Source organism: Pogoniulus pusillus, chromosome 2, assembly GCF_015220805.1.
Source record: "Pogoniulus pusillus isolate bPogPus1 chromosome 2, bPogPus1.pri, whole genome shotgun sequence".
Lineage (NCBI taxonomy): Eukaryota > Metazoa > Chordata > Aves > Piciformes > Lybiidae > Pogoniulus > Pogoniulus pusillus.
Window position 1 is genome coordinate 49147201 of NC_087265.1, and position 23801 is coordinate 49171001.

At 52.9% G+C, this 23801-nt stretch overlaps 1 long non-coding RNA gene across 2 annotated transcripts; it reads left to right on the forward strand.

The window, feature by feature from the left end:
• The first annotated feature begins 24 nt into the window (after window positions 1-24).
• On the forward strand, window positions 25-12210 carry LOC135187086 (uncharacterized). 2 transcript variants are annotated; one of them, XR_010307188.1, is made up of 2 exons: window positions 25-114; window positions 10765-12210. It is a non-coding gene; the product is annotated as an uncharacterized LOC135187086 (long non-coding RNA). The 2 variants fall into 2 exon arrangements; XR_010307189.1 differs by having other exon boundaries at window positions 25-109.
• Window positions 12211-23801: the final 11591 nt, after the last annotated feature.

Sequence of the window (23801 nt, forward strand, 5' to 3'; positions counted from 1 at the left end):
CCCTCTTTTGTTTCTGGTGCAGGTTCTATGCCCAGGAGGAGGACTGGAAGTCCTGAATTGCAGTAGGAGCAACAAGTCTCTTCCAGCATGGATCTCACTTAGTGCCATGGTCTGGTTGGTTGGGCAGGGCTGGGTGCTAGGTTGGGCTGGCTGAGCCTGGAGCTCTTCCAACCTGGTTGTTTCTGTGATTCTATGATTTTGCCATCACTTTCTATTTCTTCCCCCAAACACTTCTGTGTCCCTTTCTCTTGAGCACAGCTCCTGCCCTACAGCTTAGCCTAGGCAGCTTTGCAGGCTGTGTTGTGTCCTGTGCCAAGTACTAGCAAACTGTCTGAGATATGCCACAGAGTGATCAGGTTTGGATGTCAAAGGAGGGGCAGAGGGATGAGTATAAAGAAAGCTCTGAAGAGAAGAAAGCAGAGTGAGAGGTGGGGAAGAGCTTTAGGACAGGGGGGAATGGCTGGTGGAAGTGGTGGGATGGAGGAATGTGAAGGTAGCAGTTGTGCTCAGGGTAGAAGAGTGCATTCAACTTGCAACCTTGCAGCAGTCAGGCTGGAAGATCTCCAACCTCCTCTAGCCAGTTTTGAGATAACATAGGTGACACTTTATGAGGATCTGTTTGCTTTCAGACCTCACCTCATCCCCATGCTGGCCCAGCCCTGCAGAGAGGACTTCCTAGCCAAGCAGCAGGCAGTCAGCTGCCGATGCCACGGCTGGGCAATGTCTCCCGGGAGCAGACGGCTCTAAAGAGAGGAGAAAAAACCCAGAAGTCCAAATGCTATGGGCTGAGGGAGGAAAGCAGAGAAGTCCTTCAGCTGCTGAAACTGCCTCGTCAGCACCCGTGAGCGGCTGGCTGGCTCTGACAGGCATTGCTGGGGCCCATGTGGCAGGCAGCACGGGAGAGGCGCCAGCCTCCTGTGCCTCTGTGTGTGCGCATCCTCTGAGCCTGCCTTTGCCATCGCTCCCCCGCTGCAGGCGCTTGCGTGCGCGGTGCCTGCGAGCTGCGGAGCTGCGGCCGGCCCCGGGACGAGGGATGCGCCACGGGGAGTGCGGCTGCGGCTCCTCCTGGGGCCACACCACACGGCTTGCCGCTGACCGAGAGAGCCTGCCGAACCTCTTCTTTGTGGCAGCAGCCCCGGGGGCAGGGGTGGCACAGGCAGAGGGCGATGCCAGGCATGGGCGCAGTGCGTGACGGGGAGGAGAAAACCTCTCCTCTTTCTGCTCTGCCTCTTCCAGCATGGAGAGAGGAAGCTGGAAGGATTGAGTGCATCCAGAAGCAGAAAGGGAAAGCTCAGGCTAGGGAGTCAAAGAGGGACTGAAGGCTGCCCCAAAGCAGTGTCCTTTGGCACCTGGATTAGGGACAGATTCCATTAACTCTCTGCCTGGCCACCTGCCTCAGAGCCTAAGTGCTGCCTGGGCAATAGGAAATTGGAAGATGTTTCCAGTGGGAATCATAGAACCAAGCAGGTTGGAAGAGACCTCCAAGCTCAGCCAGCCCAACCTAGCACCCAGCCCTGCCCAACCAACCAGACCATGGCACTAAGTGCCCCAGCCAGGCTTGGCTTCAACACCTCCAGGCACAGCAACTCCACCACCTCCCTGGGCAGCCCATTCCAATGCCAATCACTCTCTCTGCCAGGAACTTCCTCCTCACATCCAGCCTAGACCTGCCCTGGCACAGCTTGAGGCTGTGTCCCCTTCTTCTGTTGCTGCTTGCCTGGCAGCAGAGCCCAACCCCACCTGGCTACAGCCTCCCTTCAGGTAGTTTGTAAGCAATCAGTCCCATAGTTCTTGTAATGAGCTGGAGCTGCTCTGGGGATTTGCTTGCTGAAGGAATAACATCTCATGTTGATGTGTAATGGTATTAGGCTGTTTCAGTGAAGGTTCAAAGTTTGTTTTCCCCTAAAACATTCCTTATCAGGTACTCTGGATGTGCTCAGAATATCTTGGGGTACATCACTGCCAAAGTGTGAATCTGTTGTGCTGGTTTGAGCCTAGCTGGGATATTTTAGTGAGAGGAATCAGATGCTAGGCTGTGGAAAGGAAACAGTGGTGATGTCTGCTGCACTCAGAGGCTTGCTGGGATGGGTAAGAACAAGAACACAGAGTTGCTCTCTTGCATTGGCTGCCTCCCTTCTCTTCCTAACCTGCTGTCTGTGTAACTAATCCCTCTGCTTCCTACCCTCCCAAACTCACCTTCCATGTAAGGCAAAGTCTGGGATAAGGTAGAGGGATGTAAAGGAGGAAGGGTGGTTGGGAGCCCCTCCTTGTTGGAGTTTAAACTGGTCGTTTACCTTTGGTCACCAATATGGCTAGATGGTCAAATCCACTTTATTTCCGTGATGCAGTGACTTATATGCACTCTAGCAAGAGGCGTGCTCAGCTTAAGCTTGGTTACAGTCAGAGGGTCCGAGTTACTTGTAAGGCATAGATAGGTCAGCATACCATAACAACCTGAGGGTCAGCCTCTGGGGCTGGCTAAACTCTGCCCACCATGCAGCTGCATGTGGGGGGAAGCCATCCTGTGCCTGCTATCTAAGCTCCCAGGATGGATTCAAGGTCTTCCCAGCACGGGTTGCTCATGTTTATCAATTTTGTGTGCTCTGCTAACAAGAATTTCTCCAACACCTCCTGGGCACTCTGGTTTCTGTATCACTTTTTAACTTGTCTATGTCTGTCTCTAGCTGTATCTGTTGTAACTACCTGCCTGTATCTGGTGCTAAGCTGTAAATAGAAAGCTCCATTCTTTAATTTCCAGCTGGGCTGAGCCTAGTCTGGGTGATTTCCTAAGAGTGAGGGGGGCAGGGAACACCCAAACTATCACATCTGTACTGTACAGTTCCTAAACTCTGTTTTCCTTGGGCTGCTGAGCCTGAGGTAGCTCTCTCTGCTTATGCAGTAGGAATGTACTCAGTTGAGTTTGACAATACCTTTGAAGGGAAATGAGCACTGAAGTATTATTGCAGCTATGTATCTTAGGAGGCAGCTGAAGAGTCGGGTCCTACTTGGCAATAACTATCCTAATTGAATTTCCATGTCCCAGAGGCATAAAAGATGAGACACAGCAGCTGGGCGATGGGGTAAATAGGAAGGGGGAGGTGGTGGAGGATGAGTGACCAACAAATATGACAGGAGATGTACAATTCCCAGCTGGCCAGGGACAGTAACCTCTACTTGCTGTCTGGTCATAGCCAGCACTACACTGCCTCTTTCTGCAGATCTGTGCCAGGCCCAGAAGGAGATGGGGGAAGGAAGAAGGCTTTTTGCACTTGGCATAGCTGAGGTGGCACATGCCAGGCATTAATAGATGAGGAGTATCGCATGTGTGATGAGCTGCAGCAGGTGGGACCAGGACATCAAGTCCTCTGCTGTATATGGCCAAGTGCTAGCTTTGGTGGCTGTCCTCTTGCATCAGCTCTGGAGCTAAAAGTGGGGAAATCCATCGTCCAAAGGGATGATGTGATCAGTGGAAAGAAGGAGGCTAAGGAGGGGAGAGGGATTGTGGCATCCACACCCTGGTGACCTCCCAGCACAAGCGGTGCAGGATGAAACCGTGACAGTTGTGCTTTACTGTTCCCAAGGTGATCTCTTGGGTGCTGGAGTGCTGTGCTTCCTTCTTCAGTGCTGAGAACACAGGCAGAGAGGGACCTGGGGGTGCTGGGAGAGAGGAGCTGAAGCTGAGGCAGCAGTGTGCCCAGGTGGGCAGCAGAGCCAATGGCATCCTGGGCTGGCTCAGGAGCAGTGTGGGCAGCAGGACAAGGGAGGTCCTTGTGCCCCTGTGCTCAGCACTGCTCAGGCCACCCCTGGAGTGCTGTGTCCAGTTCTGGGCTTCTCGATTCAAGAGAGATGTTGAGGTGCAGAGAAGGGCAGCAAGGCTGGGGAGGGGCCTGGAGCAGAGCCCTGTGAGGAGAGGCTGAGGGAGCTGGGGGTGTGCAGCCTGCAGAAGAGGAGGCTCAGGGCAGAGCTCACTGCTGCCTGCAGGGAGGCTGTAGCCAGGTGGGGTTGGGCTCTGCTGCCAGGCAAGCAGCAACAGAACAAGGGGACACAGTCTCAAGCTGTGCCAGGGGAGATCTTTGACTGCTGTGAACAACAACCCAGCCCTCTGCCTTTCTCTTGCCTCTGGCTGTCTGGAGATTTCCCCATCAGAATATTTTAGACCTCAGTGGATTTCTTAGCAGGAAATCCCTGTGGAAGTAGTTCAAGTGGCAAAGGTAAAGCAGGCTGACTGGTGCCCCCATAGGGAATTTTAACTGCCTTGGATGCAATTCCAAGGAAAAAAAACATCTCTAGCATCTCTGACATGTTAGGTTGCATTGATGTCTCTCCATCTGAACCCTCTGCCTGGAGAGAGATGGAGAGACACCAAGGTTGGGTTGCACTGATGTCTCTCCTTCTCCCTGCTCGCAGAGGTTTCAGCTGGCTCCAGGCTGAAGTGGGCAGTCTCCCACTGATCCCCACAGGAAGCAGAGCAGCCTCTGTCACGTATCACACACAGGAGGCCTAATGGTGACAAGAAATTACAGTGGAAATATTTCCCATGGCTTGTGTTGAGGTTTGAGTTGTGCTCTGGGCAAAGCTTACTTCTGATTTCTGGTGGCTTTTGTTCCTGCCTGATGGCCACATGAAAGAGTAAAGCCAAGTCCTTAGCTCTCTGGCCTGACACTTCTCCTCACCTCCTGTTTCTCCATACACAGAGTGCCTGAGCTCCTGGCCAAAGCAAGCCCTGGCCTGAGCTTTCTCAGGAGGTGCTTTCTGCCAGAAACTTCCCCTGGGAGATGTAAGAAACAAACAAACAAATCAAGCAGCCTTCACAACACCCCAGTGCCAAACAGACAAGCACACCCCCCTGTTCCTGAAATGGCATCTGCCCCTGCTCTCCAGAGCCTGGGGGAGCAGGCACACCCTGCTGCTAAACACAGAGCACTGCTGCTGGGGTGAAAACTTGGAGCAAATGGCCTTAGTGACTCCCTCCCTGGGGACTGCAGGGGCAAACTCCAGCAAAATCTGTTCTGTGAGTCCAGCCCCTCTGAAACAGACCAGGGGCAGGATGTTGTTCCTCCAGCTGCCACTTCCTCCTGGGGCAGTGCCTGCTTCCTTCACCTCCTTCTACTGCGACCAGCCTTGTTCAGCATCTTTGTGGGTGCCATGGGCAGAGGCACTGAGTGCAGCCTCAGCAAGTTTGCTGCCACACCAAGCTGTGTGCTGCAGCAGCCAGGCTGGAGGGCAGGATCCATCCAGAGGCACCTGGGCAGGCTGCAGAGGTGGGCACAAGCCAAGCTCAGGAGGTTCAACAAGACCAAGGGCAAGGTCCTGCAGCTGGGTGGAGGCAATGCCAAGCACAAATGCAGGCTGGGCAGTGAGTGGCTGGAGAGCAGCCCTGAGGAGAGGGACTTGGGGATGCTGCTGGAGGAGAAGCTCAGCAGGAGCCAGCAGTGTGCACTTGCAGCCCAGAGAGCCAAGCAGAGCCTGGGCTGCAGCAGGAGCAGTGTGGCCAGCAGGGCCAGGGAGGGGATTCTCCCCCTCTGCTCTGCTGAGAGCCCACCTGGAGTCCTGCATCCAGCTCTGGAGCCCCTGGGACAAGAGGGCTGTGGAGATGCTGGAGAGTGTCCAGAGCAGGGCCAGGAGGATGCTCAGAGGCTGCAGCAGCTCTGCTGTGAGCACAGCCTGAAAGAGTTGGGGCTGTGCAGGCTGGAGCAGAGGAGGTTCCCAGGTGACCTTCTGGTGGCCTTCCAGGATCTGAAGAGGGCTACAAAAAAGCTGGGGAGGGACTTTTGAGGCTGTGAGGGAGTGAGAGGATGGGGGGGAATGGAGCAAAGCTGGAGGTGGGGAGAGTGAAGCTGGAGGTGAGGAGGAAGTTGTTGAGCATGAGAGTGGTGAGAGGCTGGAATGGGTTGCCCAGGGAGGTGTTTAAGGCCAGGCTGGCTGAGGCTGTGTGCAGCCTGCTCTAGGGTAGGGTGTCTGTGGGCATGGCAGGGGGGTTGGAACTGGTTGCTCCTTGTGATCCCTCCCACCTCTGACTGATTCTGTGATTCTCTGATTCTTCTCACAGCAGCTCCATCTTTACCCTCCCTTGGCACAGAAGCTCTGCTGTCAGGCTCCTCAGGGTACTGCCAGGCATTAATTACCTTAACTAGCCTCACATGGGACTTCCACACACATGCTCTGCTCATGCCCTGGGAGCCCCTTTTCAGCTCATCTCAGGGTGTTAGTCCTCTGCTGAGCTGTATTGTTGGTATGGCTGGGTGCAGCCTGGCCTCTGCTTCTGGAAGCCTTTGAACCTGTCCTCCAGATAGCTTCTCTCCTGTATACATCCCTTTGATGCAGTTTGTAGCTTGTATCCAGCTCTGGCTTTGGTCCTATATGCTTTTAATCTTGTCTGGGCTTTTTGCATGAGCCATGGACTGGTTCATTTTCTGTCTCACTTAGGCTTGCTGTTCTACCCCTATAAACAGTGTGTGGACTTGCTCCCAGGTAAGCAAATTCTCCCAGGACAAAGTTCTTTGGGGACAACTCTTGCCAGTGTACACCTTCCTTATAGGCTTGGGTGCTAGGTTGGACTGGATGACCTTGGAGGTCTCTTCCAACCTAGGTGATTCTATGATTCTATGATTCCATGAATTCCTTCATCTGTTGGACTGGATGACCTTGGAGGTCTCTCCCAGCCTGGTTGATTCTGTGATTCCATGAACTCAGAGGGATCAAGTAAAGGAAAGGAGATCATTATTCACCGTTTGCCACACCCCAGTTGTGCAGTTCCTTCTTGTTTGGTTAGAGTTAGTTCACATCCATTTAATTAATTAAACAAGGCTCCTTCATCCAATACTTTGTAATTACCAAGCAAGGCCTTGCCATTTATCTGTTTTCTCGTGGTGGTGCTGGTCCTTTTTTGTTCTTCTCCCCAGCAATGCCTTTCTGGGTGTATTTGGAGGGTTTCCTAGCTGGAGTGGGATCTCCTGTAATGTATTTTAAGCACAGATCTCCATGGCTCTGCACGTAGGTTTGGGTTACAAATGCAGAGGCTGCCCTGGGACAAGGAATCCCTGGTGGAGTCTGTGCTTGGCAGCTAGATGCCATCTGCCAGCCCAACACCTCCAGGAAATGTTGGGCTTATTAGGCTAGTGTTTATTGGAGATGGGTTCTTGCCTTTCATGTTCCTCCTGTGATGTTGATACCCTCCATGTTTTTGCAGCGTGGGTGGTCCGGGGTTGCAGCATGAGGCATTGGGCTTGGAATAGCATTGCAGGGTGGGGTGAAAGAGCCTGGAGTCCTTCATCCAGCTAGGGTTGCCAGCTGTGTGTGCTTTAGGTATGCTGTGGGCACTAGGCAGGGCTGAAAGTGAGCAAAAGGTGGAAAGCTGAAGGGTTTAGCTTGGGAGACAAAGTGGGTACCGTGTCAGAAATGCCCTGCAGGGACGGCTGGAAGGCCTGGGGATAGATACGGTAATAACAGCGTGCAGGGACAGAGGAGCAGTGTGGAAAGAGCTGATTGCTGCCACCTAGAAATCCCCCCCCAGCAGAGCCCCCTTACACCTCCCCCCAGGCCATCCCCTCTCCAAGGGCTGAGTCTCAGCCAAGGTTGCCGTTTCCAGGGGCCGGCAAGAGATAAGCAGATGTGGAGCAGGCTGTGGCTGCATGGAGATGTGGTGGGCAGAGACAACTGCCTAACGAGCACCAGATGCTCACTTTTATTTTCAGTTGCCCTCTGACAACACTTCTATCTCAGCTGTGTTTTTTAAGTGATAGGTTTTGAATGAGATGCCCATAAGCTCTGACAGCACACGGGGTTTTAATCACACCGACCTAAGTGGCACTGTGTGTCTTTAGCACTCCTCCTGTGTTTTTGTGGTGTTTCATTTCTCCCCACCACCATGCCTCACTCCAAACCTCAAATGGGCTCTGTCACAGGGACTCTTCCTCCCAGCACTGGTTGCTGCCCCTGCTGTACTCATCCATGCCATTTTGGACTGAGACTAAGGACACACTTCCTTCCCCTGAGAGGAAGAGAGGAGGCATCTTCTCCCTCCTGGCAGAGGTCAGGGTGCTGCCCTGCTCCATGGTAAAAGCTCTGGCTATAAATGCTGCCTTTGGATGGGGAAGGCATGGAGCAGTATAATTTGAATCATAGAATCAGGCAGGGTTGGAAGGGACCACAAGGAGCAGCCAGTGCCAACCCCCCTGCCATGCCCAGGGACACCCTACCCTAGAGCAGGCTGCACACAGCCTCAGCCAGCCTGGCCTCAACCACCTCCCTGGGCAACCCATTCCAGCCTCTCACCACTCTCCTGCTCAACAACTTCCTCCTCACCTCCAGCCTCACTCTCCCCACCTCCAGCTTTGCTCCATTCTCTCTACTCCTGTCACTCTCTGATAGCCTAAGAAGTCCCTCCCCAGCTTTTTTTGTAGCCCCTTTGTCTGGCAAAGATACTGTTCTGAATCCAAGCAAGCATTTGCTTTGGAAAGATGCCTCTAAGTCTCCCGGGCAGCACCATGTGGCCATGCTGCAGAGGATGAGCCCAGGCACAGAGTGGACACTTTCACAGTGACAAGCCATAAGAAACCACTTGGAGAGTGTACAGCCCCCAGCCTCATTTTCAGGGGAAGATAAATTGGCACAGGATGTCATTAGACTATCCATGCTTCTTAGGTGTGGACACTGAGATGAGCTATCTGCCCAATGTGCAAGAACTCTGCAGAGACCCAGATTTCTTGCTTCTCTACCCACTGCAGACCAAGTTATGTCCTGGATAACACAAGTAGCTCATCTTATCTCTAGGAGCTATATAACTCTGTCCAGTTCTGGGCTGCTCAATCCAAGAGAGATGTTGAGGTGCTGGAAGGTGTTTGGAGAAGGGCAGCAAGGCTGGGGAGGGGCCTGGAGCAGAGTCCTGTGAGGAGAGGCTGAGGGAGCTGGGGGTGTGCAGCCTGCAGCAGAGGAGGCTCAGGGCAGAGCTCATTGCTGCCTGCAGCTGCCTGCAGGGAGGCTGTAGCCAGGTGGGGTTGGGCTCTGCTGCCAGGCAGCCAGCAACAGAACAAGGGGACACAGCCTCAAGATGTGGCAGGGGAGGTCTAGGCTGGATGTGAGGAGGAAGTTGTTGTCAGAGAGAGTGATTGGCATTGGAATGGGCTGCCCAGGGAGGTGGTGGAGTGGCCGTGGCTGGAGGTGTTGAAGCCAAGGCTGGCTGGGGCACTTAGTGCCATGGTCTGGTTGACTGGGCAGGGCTGGGTGCTAGGTTGGGCTGGCTGAGCTTGGAGCTCTCTTCCAACCTGGTTGCTTCTATAACAGCAACCCCACATCCAGTTAGCTGTTGCACTGACTGTCCTGGCTAGAGCACTGCTTGCTCGTTGGGGCAGGAAGAAGACAGATGGAGAGAGAGCTGGAGAAACATGGCTCTACTTAACACCAGCCTTGACTACCCTGGCCTAGGCTTGTCAGCAGAACATGTACATGGGGCACATAACAGCTTTTGCATTTTATCTGTTTTGAAGGCGGCTGTGAACACACCAAACCCAGGTCTCCTGAGAGCTCTCCTAGCATCTCTCCTCATGCCAAGCTTATGGACAAGGCATTTTACCTTGTCCCTTCCAGTAGGAATGAAGGAAGGAATGAATTCTGGATTCACTGGTGCAGCTCTGGTTGTAGCCTGTGTCTTGGTTTTGAATGGGATAGAGTTAATTCTCTTTCTAGAAGCCACTCTAGTGCTGTGTTTTGGGTTTAGGGAGAGAGTAAAGTTGATAACACACTGATGTTCTCTTTGTTGCTGAGCAGTGGTGACACTAAGCCAAAAGATTTTCAGCCTCTTGTACTGTCCTGCTGGGAAGTAGGCTGGGGGTACATAAGAAGCTGGAAGAGGATACAGCCAGGACAGCTGACCCAAACCAGGCAGAAGGATATTCCATACAGTATGATGTCATGCTGAACAGTAAAACTAAGGGAGCTGATGGTCCAGTGCTTGGGACTGGCTGGGCATCGATCAGCATGTAGTGACCTATTGCATTATGCTTCACTTCTTCTGTATGTTCTTTCACCATTATTTCCCCTAGACTGGACAGTGCTTCTGGCAGCTCAGTCCTTGAAGGCAAAGGGGTTTTGTCCTCCCAAGGCTCTCAGTTGAAGCCCATGCCTTCAGCCTCAGTTCTAGTCACGTTTGTTTGAGGGAACAGAAGAGAAGCAAAACTCCAAAGTCTCAGTCTGGTCAGAAGTGGTCCTCTCCATTCTAGAGAAGTGAACAGATAGCTGCAGTCATAGGAGAGGCAGGATGAGATTTGTTGAGGTTGTAGAGTTGAGTTGGGGAAGGAGAAGGAAAAAAGAAATACTGGCAGTGATGGCAAAGTTCTTCTGTGGGGAGGTAGAGTGGGGATTTGTCCTTCAATCACACCATCTGCAAGACGGTGAGAGATGCTCCTGTGGAGGCACCCTGGGGTGCAGTGCACTGCTTGCTGAGAGGCGTGCTCAGCCCAGGGGAGCTGTCTGCCCTGGGGCAAACAGCAGTGCCTCCCCCGAGCTCTGCCGGCTCCTGCAGCCTGGTCTTTGGTCAGCAAGCAGCATCCGTGGAAAGTGTGTGTGTGAGCCTGGGTGCTGGGGCACAGAGGCACCGCTGGGCTCAGGGCGCTTAAGCCATGCTGTCTGAGCTGGTAGCTGTTCTGCGGGCTCAGGGAGCTCTCCTTGGAGCCTTGGCAGCCTTGCAGGGGAAACAGCGGCAGCTGGAAAGATGGCTCCGTGTGTGTGCCTGGCACAGAGCTAACACGCCCTTGTCTTCTGGTCCAGCCGCCAATGATGGGGCATGTTTCCTGCAGACACACGGAGTCAGTAATTTGCGGTGAGCAGGCGGCGGATGGAGGAGCCTCAGCGCAGCCGGGAACGAAACGGACGCAGGAGAAGGGTGCGACAGCGGAGGCGGAGTTTGGCTGGCAAAGAGGCAGAGGGGGCAAACGCTGAGATGCCCTCCTGCCGGGGATACCCCTTGCCAGGGAGCTGACTTCTCTGCACCTTGGAGAGCTGCTGTCTTTGCACTCCCGGGGTAGGGTGGGACAAAGCCGGTGGGCTCAGCCCCTTCCCTGGAGCCAAGGCTTGCTCTTCCAGCTTCTTGCTGCTGCAAGAGGGGGTGGCAGCTTGAGAAACTTTGTCTTGGCTGCTGATTCTGTTTGGGCACATCAGTGATGTCCCCAAGGGAAACAAGAGTGCCTGAAGCAGACTTGCAAAACGAGGGAGGCTGTAACACATCTGGGGGTGTCGATTCCAGTGCTGCCGGGACCTGAGCGTTGCAGCTGCAGGAGAGACAGGGTTCGGAGGGCTCTGCTGGAAAAAGGGCCACAGAGGGGCTGGCAGGGAATTGCTGCTAGCAGTCCAGGACCTATGGACGAGTGTTTTCAAGTCCAGTCATGCTACAGATCCATGCAGCTGCTTGTTTTTGACCCTTCTGTGAAGATGGAAAACTTGCACCAAGATATCTTCCTCATGGGAAGAGAGTGGAACCAACTTAGCATCAAAGAGGCTGAGACCACTAGATGCAACCCCGAGGTACAAGCACATTAAAGCAGTGTGTGAGAGCCACTACTATGAACTGTTCACTGCACTCCAGGTCAGGAGTCTCAGTGGATTGTGTTGTTCCCATGGTCTGGGGGCTTGTGTTAGAGACAAACCACAGAGCAGAGTGCCTGTGTTCAGCCTCAGCTTTGCAGTGCCTTCGGCTCTGCTCTGCTGGAAATGACCTCTCCTCAGAGTCAGGCCACCCAAATTCAACCACCAGCTTCTACCAGGCTCTTTGTAAAGGGGCATAAACTGTCCCTTTCTGTCAACCCTAGCAGGGTAGTTGGATGCTCAAGGTGAAGCCTTGCAGGATGTAGCTGCTTTGGCACTGAGTTCAAGTCCTGCCTGTGGCTGCTGGCAAGGTTCTGCTAATTGTTTTTTCCCAGCAAAGCATTCTCTGCTCCCATGGGTGGCCCAGAGGCATCTCCAAACCCAGCAGTGTCTGGGCTCAGAGAAGTGCAGCACCTCAGATGCTGTGGGGAGCATGGCTTGGTTTTGGCTTGCTGTACATCAGCTCCTGCCCCTCTTTGATCACGGCTGTGACCCTCAGGCAGCTCAGCCTTACAGCAGTAATGTAGTACCTGGACGTGGGCTGGCGTGGCCAAGTTAATGTCTCACCTTAGGTTTGGCTCTGAACTGCTGTGGTGGAAGCTGGCTGAAAGTAAACAGTTGAGTTAAAAACGACCTGTGGCAGAGCAAATCTGCATGGCATCAGTGGTGTTTCCTGGGAAGTCAAGGCAACAGGAGTGGCAGACAAGGAAAACAGGCGAGCCCTGGGGATGTGGCATGGAGTGAGTGTTGTTCTCTGAGAGTACAACCGTTCTGTGGGCTGGCAGGTGATGCACTCTGTCCAAGCAGAGTAAAACCACGGAGGCTGCTGTTTACTGTGTCCACAGGGACACACGGGGTGCTCTGGTTTCCACCTCGATGGCTAGAGAGGCGGCTGGGCTGGCACAGCTGGGGCTGTTTGCATCCATCGCAGGCAGGACAGAGAGCAGACACCAGAAACTTTCACAGAGGCAATGGCTCGCTCCACAGTGAAGTGCAGGTGTACATTCCACCATGTCACCTGAGTGGGCTTGAAACTCCACTGCCTCACATCTGAATTTGCAGGCTCGACTCCTGCTGGGGCTGTGGATCAGCTGGTGGCTGTGTAACGTGAGCGCTGGGATGGAGCGTGCTTAGGAGACACAGCTAGCAACCATGTGGCACAGAGAGAGGACTGGAGTTTGACAAACTTGGCAGGTTCTTGAGACAGGTTTTGACTGTACACCTATAAATAGGGAGACACAAGGTATTTTTGGCTCCAGAACTGGACTGGGGAAACTCTGGAGAGCTGGGTTGTGTTCTTGGTCTGGCTGTTCCTCCTCTCCCATCGCAGGCACTTCTATTTAAAACATGCCTTGCCTCAGCCTCCCCTGGCCTGCACCCTCACAGACACACTGCAACCATATTGACAAGCTCCCTTGCTGGTGGGGCTGATGAAGGTGCTAGCTGGTGGTGTGCTGACAGCCCTCTCTGTGGTGCTCAAACCAAGTGGCTCAGCACAGGGTTGAGATGGAAACGGGCAGCATGCTGTCCTCAGGAGGACTTCTGGATCTCTCACAGGTGTAGCTCAGAGCCTTCCCCCCACCCCTCTGTCAACACTACATCTGCCAAGGGTGGGCTGGCTGGCTTGGCTCTCATTGCTCCTCAGATGCTCTGACTACTCTTGGGCCTTGACTGATAGCATTTATGTCCTCTGTCTTTGCTGGGATCCTATCCAGGACTGGATGACTACAAGATCACAAGCACATTGATAGGGAACATTGTTATCAGCCTGGAGATTGTCAGCTTTAGTTTGGAATGGGCCTTCAGTTTCTAGGTCAGCTGGGTTAGAACCTGTCCACTCTGAGATGCATCCATGCTACTCAGCCCAGCGCTCTTGCCAGTTCAGCTGTGTGGCAGGGTAAATACTGGGTCAGAAACATTTGGAGTCATACAAGGAAAGAGGAAAGGAATGAGGTCCCAGACATCATCAGAGGGATCATCCTGGGAGCCAGGAAGGAGAGAGCTCCTTCCTCTGCTCCTTACAGCCACGCAGGATTGGCCACGGTTTGTTGCTGTTCTCCAAGGCATTAAGTTTTGGCTGCCATCAGAGAAAGGATATCAGCACACTGGTTTGATGAATACTTCCATTCCTGAGAGTGGAAGCACCAATATTTCATTGAATAAGAATGTACTGGGGCCATCAAAGCTTTTGCTTTCCCCAGGAAAGGTCAGTCTGAGGGGAATATCCACTTCCACCTCATTGTTCTTCGCCTGCTTTGCTGCTGGATGAGTGGTTGTAGAGCAGAGGGACAAGCAATCCCAAACCTCAGCCTTCCTCTGAGCCTAGTGAGCCACCTTAACTGTGAAACCCCTCGGCTTTTGCTCCTGGGGAGAGCTGTGTAGACAAAGCTAAGCTCAATCACCAGAGATCCCAGTGCTTTGACATGCCTCTATTGTAATGAAAACTGCCTGTGCTTACACTGTGGGTTCAGGGTTCAGGCCAATGAGAAGTTCAGGACAAAGGAGAAACCACTGACTGGGTTTCCTATTCCACTCCTCTCACTTTCTTTGGCTCTTTGACCTTCTTGGAGTTTGTTTGTTTTCCTCTGTTCTGTGAATCAGATTCAGATTTATGTGACCGTGTATGAGCTGATAGAGTTACTCCCAGGCTCGCTGTTTATTTCCCCAGTCTTGTGTGAAGCAAGCAGTTCATTTGCCCTTAAATTGAGGCTGTCTCTCTCTCCTTTTTTATTGCCTTTCCCCCTCTTTTTTATTTAATTAAAAAAAAAATAAGCCAACCAAACACACAACAACCAAAACCAACCAAAGCAACCAACCCCCAGAGCACTTTGCTGGAAAAATATGTCAGATGAATCCTAGAATCATTGAATCTTTGAATCCTAGAATCACTGAATCACAGAAACATTGGATCATGGAATCACAGAATCCATCATAGAATCAACCAGGTTGGAAGAGAGCTCCAAGCTCATCCAGCCCAACCTAGCACCCAGCCCTGCCCAGTCAACCAGACCATGGCACTAAGTGCCCCAGCCAGCCTTGGCTTGAATGGTAACTCCACCGCCTCCCTGGGCAGCCCATTCCAATGCCAATCACTCTCTCTGACAACAACTGCCTCCTAACATCCAGACCAGACCTGCCCTGGCACAGCTTGAGGCTGTGTCCCCTTGTTCTGTTGCTGGGTGCCTGTCACAAGACCCCAACCCCACCTGGCTACAGCCTCCCTGCAGGCAGCTGCAGGCAGCAATGAGCTCTGCCCTGAGCCTCCTCTGCTGCAGGCTGCACCCCCCCAGCTCCCTCAGCCTCTCCTCACAGGGCTGTGCTCCAGGCCTCTCACCAGCTTCATTGCATGGCTGGGGCACTTAGTGCCATGGTCTGGTTGATTGGCCAGGGCTGGGTGCTAGGTTGGACTGGCTGAGCTTGGAGGTCTCTTCCAGCCTGTTTGATTCTATGCTTCTACAGGTTATGTGCTACAGGGATACAACTAGAGAACCAGTTGGAACAGAAAGATCAGCTGCAGTGTGAGGTTTCTGCCCAGAGCTGACTTATGGCTCACTGGGGCAGAAGCCCTCTTGGCACTGTGTCCTTCTACTGCAGAGCAGAGGCAGGCCCAAATAAATAGACAAATAAAGGTGGATCACTGTGGATAGTAAAATTTCTCTAAGGGAGGAGGGAGAAGAGAGGAAGCAAGCATGAAGGAGAGTCAAAGCTGGCTTTGGAGGCAGAAGAGTTGGCTTGCCAGGTAAGGGGTTGAGGTTTTTTTTACTTCCAAGTTCTTCGCAGCTCTAATTCATATAATATAAATAATCAGAAGTTGTGCAGACCCAGTGCTAATCCTTGTGGTATTCCACAAGCAACTTCCTTCCTGTTTGAGAAAGGATCCCATTGGGAATTATCTGACCACTCTGGCTCTGCAGCCAGTTTTCCACTGCTGTCCACAAGTCACTGAAGGCAGTCTGCACTCTCCTTCGCATTGGCTCAGCCTCCCCCAGAAGTGCAGGGCAGAAAAATTCCCCATTGTGTGAGGTCTAATTCCTACTATCTTGGAGTTATCTGATCTGAAATCTCACAGCAGACCTGGAGGGACAAGGAGGAAGTCTTGTGGAGAAGCTGTGATTTCTAAAGCCAGATTCGACCACACCACATCCATTTGGTTACATAAATCAGTTCCACAAGAGCCTCTTGCCACTCCACTGCAGCTGAAGTCTGGATGGCTAAATTGAGCTGGGGGGGTGTGGTATTTTCCCCAAAGGACAAGGCACTAATGGAGGATAGCTTAACCTGTTCAAATGCATTCTGTGTGAGCAACAGGAATACAATGGAGAGCATAAAATAAAGAAGAGATCATTCAATTTCCCTTTCCCTGTGCTCAATTGAATGGGTTTGCCTTGTTGTCATCAGGAATGTGGTCTTAGGAGGAATTTGAGGCATGGTAAAACTCATGCACAGGATACTAGCCTGATCTAGGGTAGGGTGTCCCTGCCTGTGGCAGGAGGGTTGGAACTGGATGATCCTTGTGGTGCCTTCCAAGCCTGACTGATTCTGTGATTCTATGATTCTATTCTGCATGTCACTGAAATCATAGAATCATAGAATTATAGAATCAGGCAGGTTGGAAGAGAGCTCCAAGCTCATCCAGCCCAACCTAGCACCCAGCCCTGCCCAACCAACCAGACCATGGCACTAAGTGCCCCAGCCAGCCTTGGCTTCAACACCTCCAGGCACGGCCACTCCACCACCTCCCTGGGCAGCCCATTCCAATGCCAATCACTCTCTCTGACAACAACTTCCTTCCTCCCAGAAACCAGAGTCCCCAGGAGGGGCTCCCAACCACCCTTCCACCTTCTCCCCACCCCTCTACCTTATTGCAGGCTTTGCCTTATGTTCAAGGTGAGTTTTGAGGGTTGGCCAGGGGGGATCAGAAGCAGAGGGATTAGTCACACAGATGGCAGGTTAGGTTAGAGAGAAGTTCATGAGCCCCAGAGACAGACTCTGTTATCTATGTTTGTGTTCTTGTTCTTATCCATCCCAGCAAGCCTCTGAGTGCAGCAGACATCAGCACTGTTTCCTTTGCACAGCCTAGCATTTAATTCTTCTCACCAAAACATCCCAGCTAGGCTCAAACCAGCACACCAGGCCAGCACACCATTCACAGCACCACAGAATTTCTTAGATTGGAAAAGACCTTCAAGATCATCAGGTCCATTCCTGCAGAAGTGGTAGGTATTTGGGAGACTGAAGTGAGTACTTCAGTGCATTGCCAGTGTGAGGGATGTATGTATGATTGAAAGGGGAGCTCTGGGTGCACGTTGTGCTAAGTGGCATTTGAGATGCTCTGTTGGAGTGCATGATAGGGAGCAGTAGGACTGGGGGGGAATGGAGCAAAGCTGGAGGTGGGGAGAGTCAGGCTGGAGGTGAGGAGGAAGTTGTTGAGCAGGAGAGTGGTGAGAGGCTGGAATGGGTTGCCCAGGGAGGTGGTTGAGGCCCCGTGCCTGGAGGTGTTTAAGGTTGGTTGAGGCTGTGTGCAGCCTGCTCTAGGGTAGGGTGTCCCTGGGCATGGCAGGGGGGTTGGCACTGGCTGCTCCTTGTGGTCCCTTCCAACCCTGCCTGATTCTGTGATTCTGTGATTCTATGATCCTGGTGGTGCTTTCCAGCCACAGTGATTCACAGTGCTGAGATGTTGTGCTGAGGGCTTTGGTTTAGCCAGGGACTTGTCAGTGTGAAACTCATGGTTGGACTCGATGAGCTTGAAAGGCTTTTCCAGGCTAAGAGACTGATTCTGAGCCTGCGATTCTGTGCGATGCTGTTTGCCATTGCCGATCGCAGGCCAAATTCTGCTCCAGCTCTGCCTTTCCTCAAGCATCCAGCACACAGAACTGGAGGGCAAGACCTCCCAAATAAGGCTTCAGTAAGAAGAGAAGTGAGGCAGCTGTGAATGGCACTGCAGCAGCATTTCTGCAGCGAGGACAACGCAGTGCTCCCGTAACAGCCCAGGAGGTGCGCGGCGCTGGCCAGCCGCTGCCAGTGAATCATCCAGCTCCTGGGCCGCTCCCATGGTGGGGATGGAGGGTGGATCCCATCCAGAGAGACCTCGGGAGTTCACTGCAATGTGATAACCCTGTTTACTACTTTCAGAGCTCCAAAAATCCAGGAGGTGCTGGCAGAACATCTGCTTCTTGCAGGCTCTTGCCAGCCTCTCTTTGGAGACACTAACTCATACTGCAGCTGATCTCTCCTGCCCCAGGAACAGCACATTGTTGTATCTTAAGGAAGACTAAGTCATTCTAGGAAGGAACAGCTCTGCTTCACTTCCCAGGGCAAGCTGAAATCTCTGCTAAACTTTCAGCAAGTTTTAGCTCAAGTAATTGTCCCAGGGAGGAGCAGCTGGGAGCCAGAGGTCATTGCAGTTATGGTGGGGGTCTGTTGTGTGGGGGCTGTGTTTCATTTTTCTCTCTCTTATCCACCCACAGACATTCTGAATTCACTGGAGATGACATCTCTCTGGAAGGTTCCTGATCAGACCTGAAAGACCTTCCCAAGCACGTGTAAGGAGGTGCTGAGGCTGGTCTCTGCTGCCAGGCAAGCAGCAACAGAACAAGAGGACTCAGTCTCAAGCTGTGCCAGGGCAGGTCTAGGCTGGATGTGAGGAGGAAGTTGTTGTCAGAGAGAGTGATTGGCATTGGAATGGGCTGCCCAGGGAGATGGTGGAGTTGCTGTCCCTGGAGGTGTTGAAGCCAAGCCTGGCTGGGGCACTTAGTGCCATGGTCTGGTTGAGTGGATGATCTTGGAGGTCTCTTCTGGTTGATTCTGTGATTATCTGCAAAAAACAGATCCTGAGAGGAGGTGAATGGAAGTGAATGCAACCCTGGGGTTTACAAAGAGAAGATACTGTAGGTGCCCTGGGAATAAGTGAAAGCCTTGCTTGCCCTGTTACCATTTAATAAGTGAGACCCTTGCTTGCCCTGTTGTCATTTCATAAGTGAGACCCTTGCTTGCTCTGTTGTCATTTTACAGCTACCCAACTGCAGGCTCTGACCCCACGGTGCCCAGGATGGGTATCTGTGCAGCTCCCTTCGGAGGTGCCCCTGCATGCTTCGCTGGTGAAAACCAGGCCTTGGCTCTCAACTCGTGTTCCTCTTTTGCTGCAGACATCCTGCAAGTCCTCCAGCTCTTCTTCTGAGCTTGACTGGATACCAAAACAGGCTGAAGAGTGCACTTGAGTCCTGCAACTGAGTAGTGTTTCTGCAGCTTTTTCCTTCCAGAGAGGAGGGCTTGGGTCCAGTCTTCCTTCTGGGAATACTCCTGGTGACAACATTTTCTGGGTGGGTGTTGGTGCTGGGAGCTGTGCCCTGTGGGGTTACCTGTGCATCTCTGACTTGCTCTGCCTGGGTCTAGAGACATCACCTAGAGGCTTTGTTCTGGGCTGGTGCATTGCTGGCCAGCTGCCTGCACATTGCTGTTGTGGTGGAAACCTCTTCCAAGACTCCTGGCCTTTAATTTGTGCCTAAGAGTTAAGAGGTAGGACCCTGACTGGGAACCATCCTGAGGATATTTCATGAGCTGTGCTCCCTGCTGCAGCAGTGCAGAGACTAGAGTGAGCCATCAGCCTGCCTTCTCCCAGGGAGAGGCTGGTGCAGAAGCAGAGCAGGGACCAGAAAGTGAGCTGCCTGCTTGCCTTGGAACTACTCTTGATCCTTGCTTGTTCCCCAGGGACCATGCAGAGAAGCAGTGCCCACGAAAGGAGGACTTCTGCAAAAGGGGAATCATCCTCCATGCCCACAGCAGTAGAGCTGCAGCAGAACTCCCCCGGGAGCAGGCTGATCCTGGTACTATGCTGCTGGGCAATGCCAAGGGCTGACTGGACATGGTTCAACCCAGCCTCCCAGCCTATAGACCCCGAGCCAGAGGGGGTGCCAGGCACCACCAGTAATGCCCGAGCTCCTGCATGCTGCCCAGCTGCTGAAGAGCTGCACTTCTGACTGGAAAGCTACAAAGCCAAGCCAGAGCCTGCAGGTAGGTTTTATCTCTGGGATAACTGCTGTCTGGAGGCAGGGCCTCTGCAGGGGGGGTTCACAAAGCACAGGAGACACAGGCTTGCGTGTTCTCCTCCCTGTCCCTGGCCCAGCAAGGGGGATGCTCTGCGGGCACTGCAGGCAGCTAACATATCATTTAAGGTCAGCCCTGGTGCTGCTTGCAGAGGAGCTCGTATTTCCCTCACTGAAACAGCAAGTTCTGAATGTAATTACAGGATTAAAGGCATGTTCTGAGCACAGGCTGTATAAGCAGGGGTTACGCTTTCAGTCTGTTTACAAGGCACTTTCGGCCCTGCTTAACCCTTTCTCTGCTGAAGGCAAATGGTGAAGGTGTTGCTCCTGTTACAGTGGATGCTTAAGCATGGAGGAGAGAGGGAGGAGAGGAGTGATCCCCAACAGGCACAGATCAGGGAGCTGCTGGATGCTTTCATGGCACAGAAGGCTTAAATGGCTATTCTACTTTCCCCCCTTTACCTGCCATACTTTGGAATCACAGGGGTTGGAAGGGACCCCAAGGATCAGACAGTTCCAACCCCCCTGCCATGGCCAGGGACACCCTACCCTAGAGCAGGCTGCACACAGCCTCAGCCAGCCTGGCCTCAAACACCTCCAGCCATGGGGCCTCAACCACCTCCCTGGGCAACCCATTCCAGCCTCTCACCACTCTCCTGCTCAACAACTTCCTCCTCATGGCCACTCTGACTCTCCCCACCTCCAGCTTTGCTCCATTCCCCCCACTCCTGTCACTCCCTGACAGCCTAAAAAGTCCCTCCCCAGCTCTTTTGTAGCTCCCTTCAGATCCTGGAAGGCCACCAGAAGGTCCCCTGGGAGCCTCCTCTGCTCCAGCCTGCACAGCCCCAACTCTTTCAGGCTGTGCTCACAGCAGAGCTGCTGCAGCCTCTGAGCATCCTCCTGGCCCTGCTCTGGACACTCTCCAGCATCTCCACAGCCCTCTTGTCCCAGGGGCTCCAGAGCTGGTTGCACTATCTGTATCACATATCTATGTGTCTACTATCTGTGAAGAAAAAGGAAAGAGCTTTTGGAAGAGAGGGATAAAGCTGTTTCCCAAAGGTGGTGGCTGTGCAGAAGACATTGGGTTCACGTCGAGTGTCCTGCTGAACACAGTTCCTGGTGCAATGATGTGGTTAGAAAAGCTGACATCATCCTGTGAGTAACAGGCATGAAGGAGCTCTGCTGCTATTATGCCAGATAAAATGCAATGGGCACTTTGGTGGCACACTCGAGGTGCAGAGGTCTGAAATACCTGGAAATAGACTTCCTGTGCAGCAGTCAATGGGACATAGTGAGGGCTTTTTTCTCTTTGGCTGTTTGTTTTCTGTGAGGTCCCTGAATGATTTTGTGCACAGTGGGCATTGCTCAGTGGTGTCCATGTGGTGCCCACCTCCTTTTGCATTTGGCTGCAGAGTGAGTGCCTGCCATTGCACAGCCTGGATAAGAGGAGCTCAGGGCAGAGCTCATTGCTGTCTGCAGCTACCTGAAGGGATGCTGTAGCCAGGTGGGGTTGGGCTCTGCTGCCAGGCACCCAGCAACAGAACAAGGGGACACAGCCTCAAGCTGTGGCAGGGGAGGTCTAGGCTGGATGTGAGGAGGAAGTTGTTGGCAGAGAGAGTGATTGGCATTGGAATGGGCTGCCCAGGGAGGTGGTGGAGTGGCCGTGGCTGGAGGTGTTGAAGCCAAGGCTGGCTGGGGCACTTAGTGCCATGGTCTGGTTGACTGGGCAGGGCTGGGTGCTAGGCTGGGCTGGCTGAGCTTGGAGCTTTCTTCCAACCTGCTTGGTTCTATGACTCTATGATTGTGATTCTATAATTCTGAGTGTTTCCAAGGGGTTGTCAGGATCCAAAGAGAACAGAGGGTGGCTGCATGTAAAAACTCTCTGATGGACTTGCCCAGCTTGATGCTTTCCTATCCAAGGTGTTGCACTTTTCATCTTTCACATAGTAAGAGAGAGCTCTTACTGTGTGACAGTGCCAGTGTGAAGGTGTGCTTGGCTCACAGTTTTCTCTGGCCAGGCAGATGAAATGGGCTAGCTGTACTTTTTTTACTGATGTGGCAAGGACACTTGTAGAGGATGGATGGACCTGGGCTCCTTGGGTGTCTTTTATCTGAGAAAGGAAGCTGACTTCCTGGCAGATGGAAGGAACTGAAACTTTCCAGGCTTCCCTCGGCCCTGACAGCAAGCACAGCACAGGGGTGCAGAGCCTTGGGTAGCTGTGAGAACACTTCTAATGCCGTTAGGATGAGCCCCAGCACCACTTCAGTCTTTCTGGCAGGGGTGTGTGGGAAGCCTGCTTTGCCTGCAGGCTCTGGAAGCAGTGGGGAGCTGGGTGGGGGCAGTTGCTGTGATTGCAGGCGCGGGAGAGGAGCAGTCCTGTGGCTCAGCCTCTTGTGGGGGTCTTGGGAGCTGTGGGTTTATTTCTTGGCTCTGTTGCTGACTGATGATGGGCAAGGCTTGGAGTGGCACTCTCTCCAGCACTGCTCCTCAGCTGCTTCTTGCACAGGGTGGTGTTATTTGAAAACCCCACCCTGGGTGCAGTGAAATGACACATATTACTTTCTAACCCACAGCTTCATTTACGTCTTTGGTGGGTAACGTGCAAGGGGACATTGGCCCAACCCAAAGCCTTGGAGACCCTGGCCCCCCAGCACTGGGTTCTGGAATCCTGGAGCCTTCAGGCAATTGAAGATGAGGTGCTGCAGTGGCTCAGTCAGCAGTCTTTGATAATGCTTCTGTGGTAAAGCTTCCCTCTTTGCCCAGAGCTTCTGTAAAGACTGCTCAGTGCTCAACTCCCATTTAATGCCACAAAGTATAGCTTGAGTTGGACTTGAAATGAAGCTCAGACCCTGCTGGGGTGGGGTACACAAGGTCTGGGCTGGTGAGGTGGTTCTCCCTTTGAATGCAAGATAGATGGGCAGTGTGAGGGTTGTTCATATCAGTAATTACTGATCTGGAAGGAAGGGTGAGGGATGTGACTCATTCATTCGTTTCCCCCACTCCTCTCTCCTTTCCTCTGGTGCTATTTGAACTACAATTTGAACAGTGACTTCCCATACCAGCAAGTTCCTTCAGCAAGATACAAAAGCTGCAAATGGAGAGAGGAAAGTGAAGGCACAGGGCTAGGTGATGGAACAGTTCATTGATTTCTTTGTAAGCATCTCAGTCTTGGAGGAATTTGGGGAAGGATTTGTCAGGGCTGCTGCTACAGCCACATCTGGACCACACACCTGACCTTAGGCATGCTTTGGGCAAAGGTGGAAAGACAGACAACCCAAAAGGCATTGAAGTGAGCTGAAAGGACTGTGGATGAATGAGGAAAGGACCACAAAATCCTGGGCTGGGGAGAGAAGTGACAGGAAGCTGTGCTGTGCAAGAGAGGAACATGGCCTTATTCAGTAGACTCATAGAATGAAGAAGATTGGAAGAGAGCTCCAAGCTCAGCCAGCCCAACCTAGCACCCAGCCCTGCCCAATCAACCAGACCATGGCACTCAGTGCCCCAGCCAGGCTTGGCTTCAACACCTCCAGGCACAGCCACTCCACCACCTCCCTGGGCAGCCCATTCCAATGCCAATCACTCTCTCTGCCAACAACTTCCTCCTCACATCCAGCCAAGACCTGCCCTGGCACAGCTTGAGGCTGTGTCCCCTTGTTCTGTTGCTGGCTGCCTGGCAGCAGAGCCCAACCCCACCTGGCTACAGCCTCCCTTCAGGTAGTTGTAGACAGCAAGGTTAAAAAGGTAACATAGAAACACAGCAGCCCTCACAGAAACCAGAGTCCTCAGGAGGGGCTCTCAGCCACCCTTCCACTTCCTTCCCACCCCTCTACCTTATCCCAGACGTTGCCTTAGGTTCAAGGTGAGTTTGGAGAATTGGCCAGGGGGGTTAGGAAGCAGAGGGATTAGTTACACAGACTGCAGGTTAGGAAGAGAAAGGAGGCAGCCAGAGCCAGAGAGTAACTGTGTTATCTGTGATTGTGTTCTTGTTCTTATCCATCCCAGCAAGCCTCTGAGTGCTAGTGTGGAGTGGCTGTCCCTGGAGGTGTTGAAGCCAAGCCTGGCTGGGGCACTTAGTGCCATGGTCTGGTTGGTTGGGCAGGGCTGGGTGCTGGGTTGGGCTGGATGAGCTTGGAGATCTCCTCAAACCTGCTTGATTCTATGATTCCAACTTGTCTATGTCT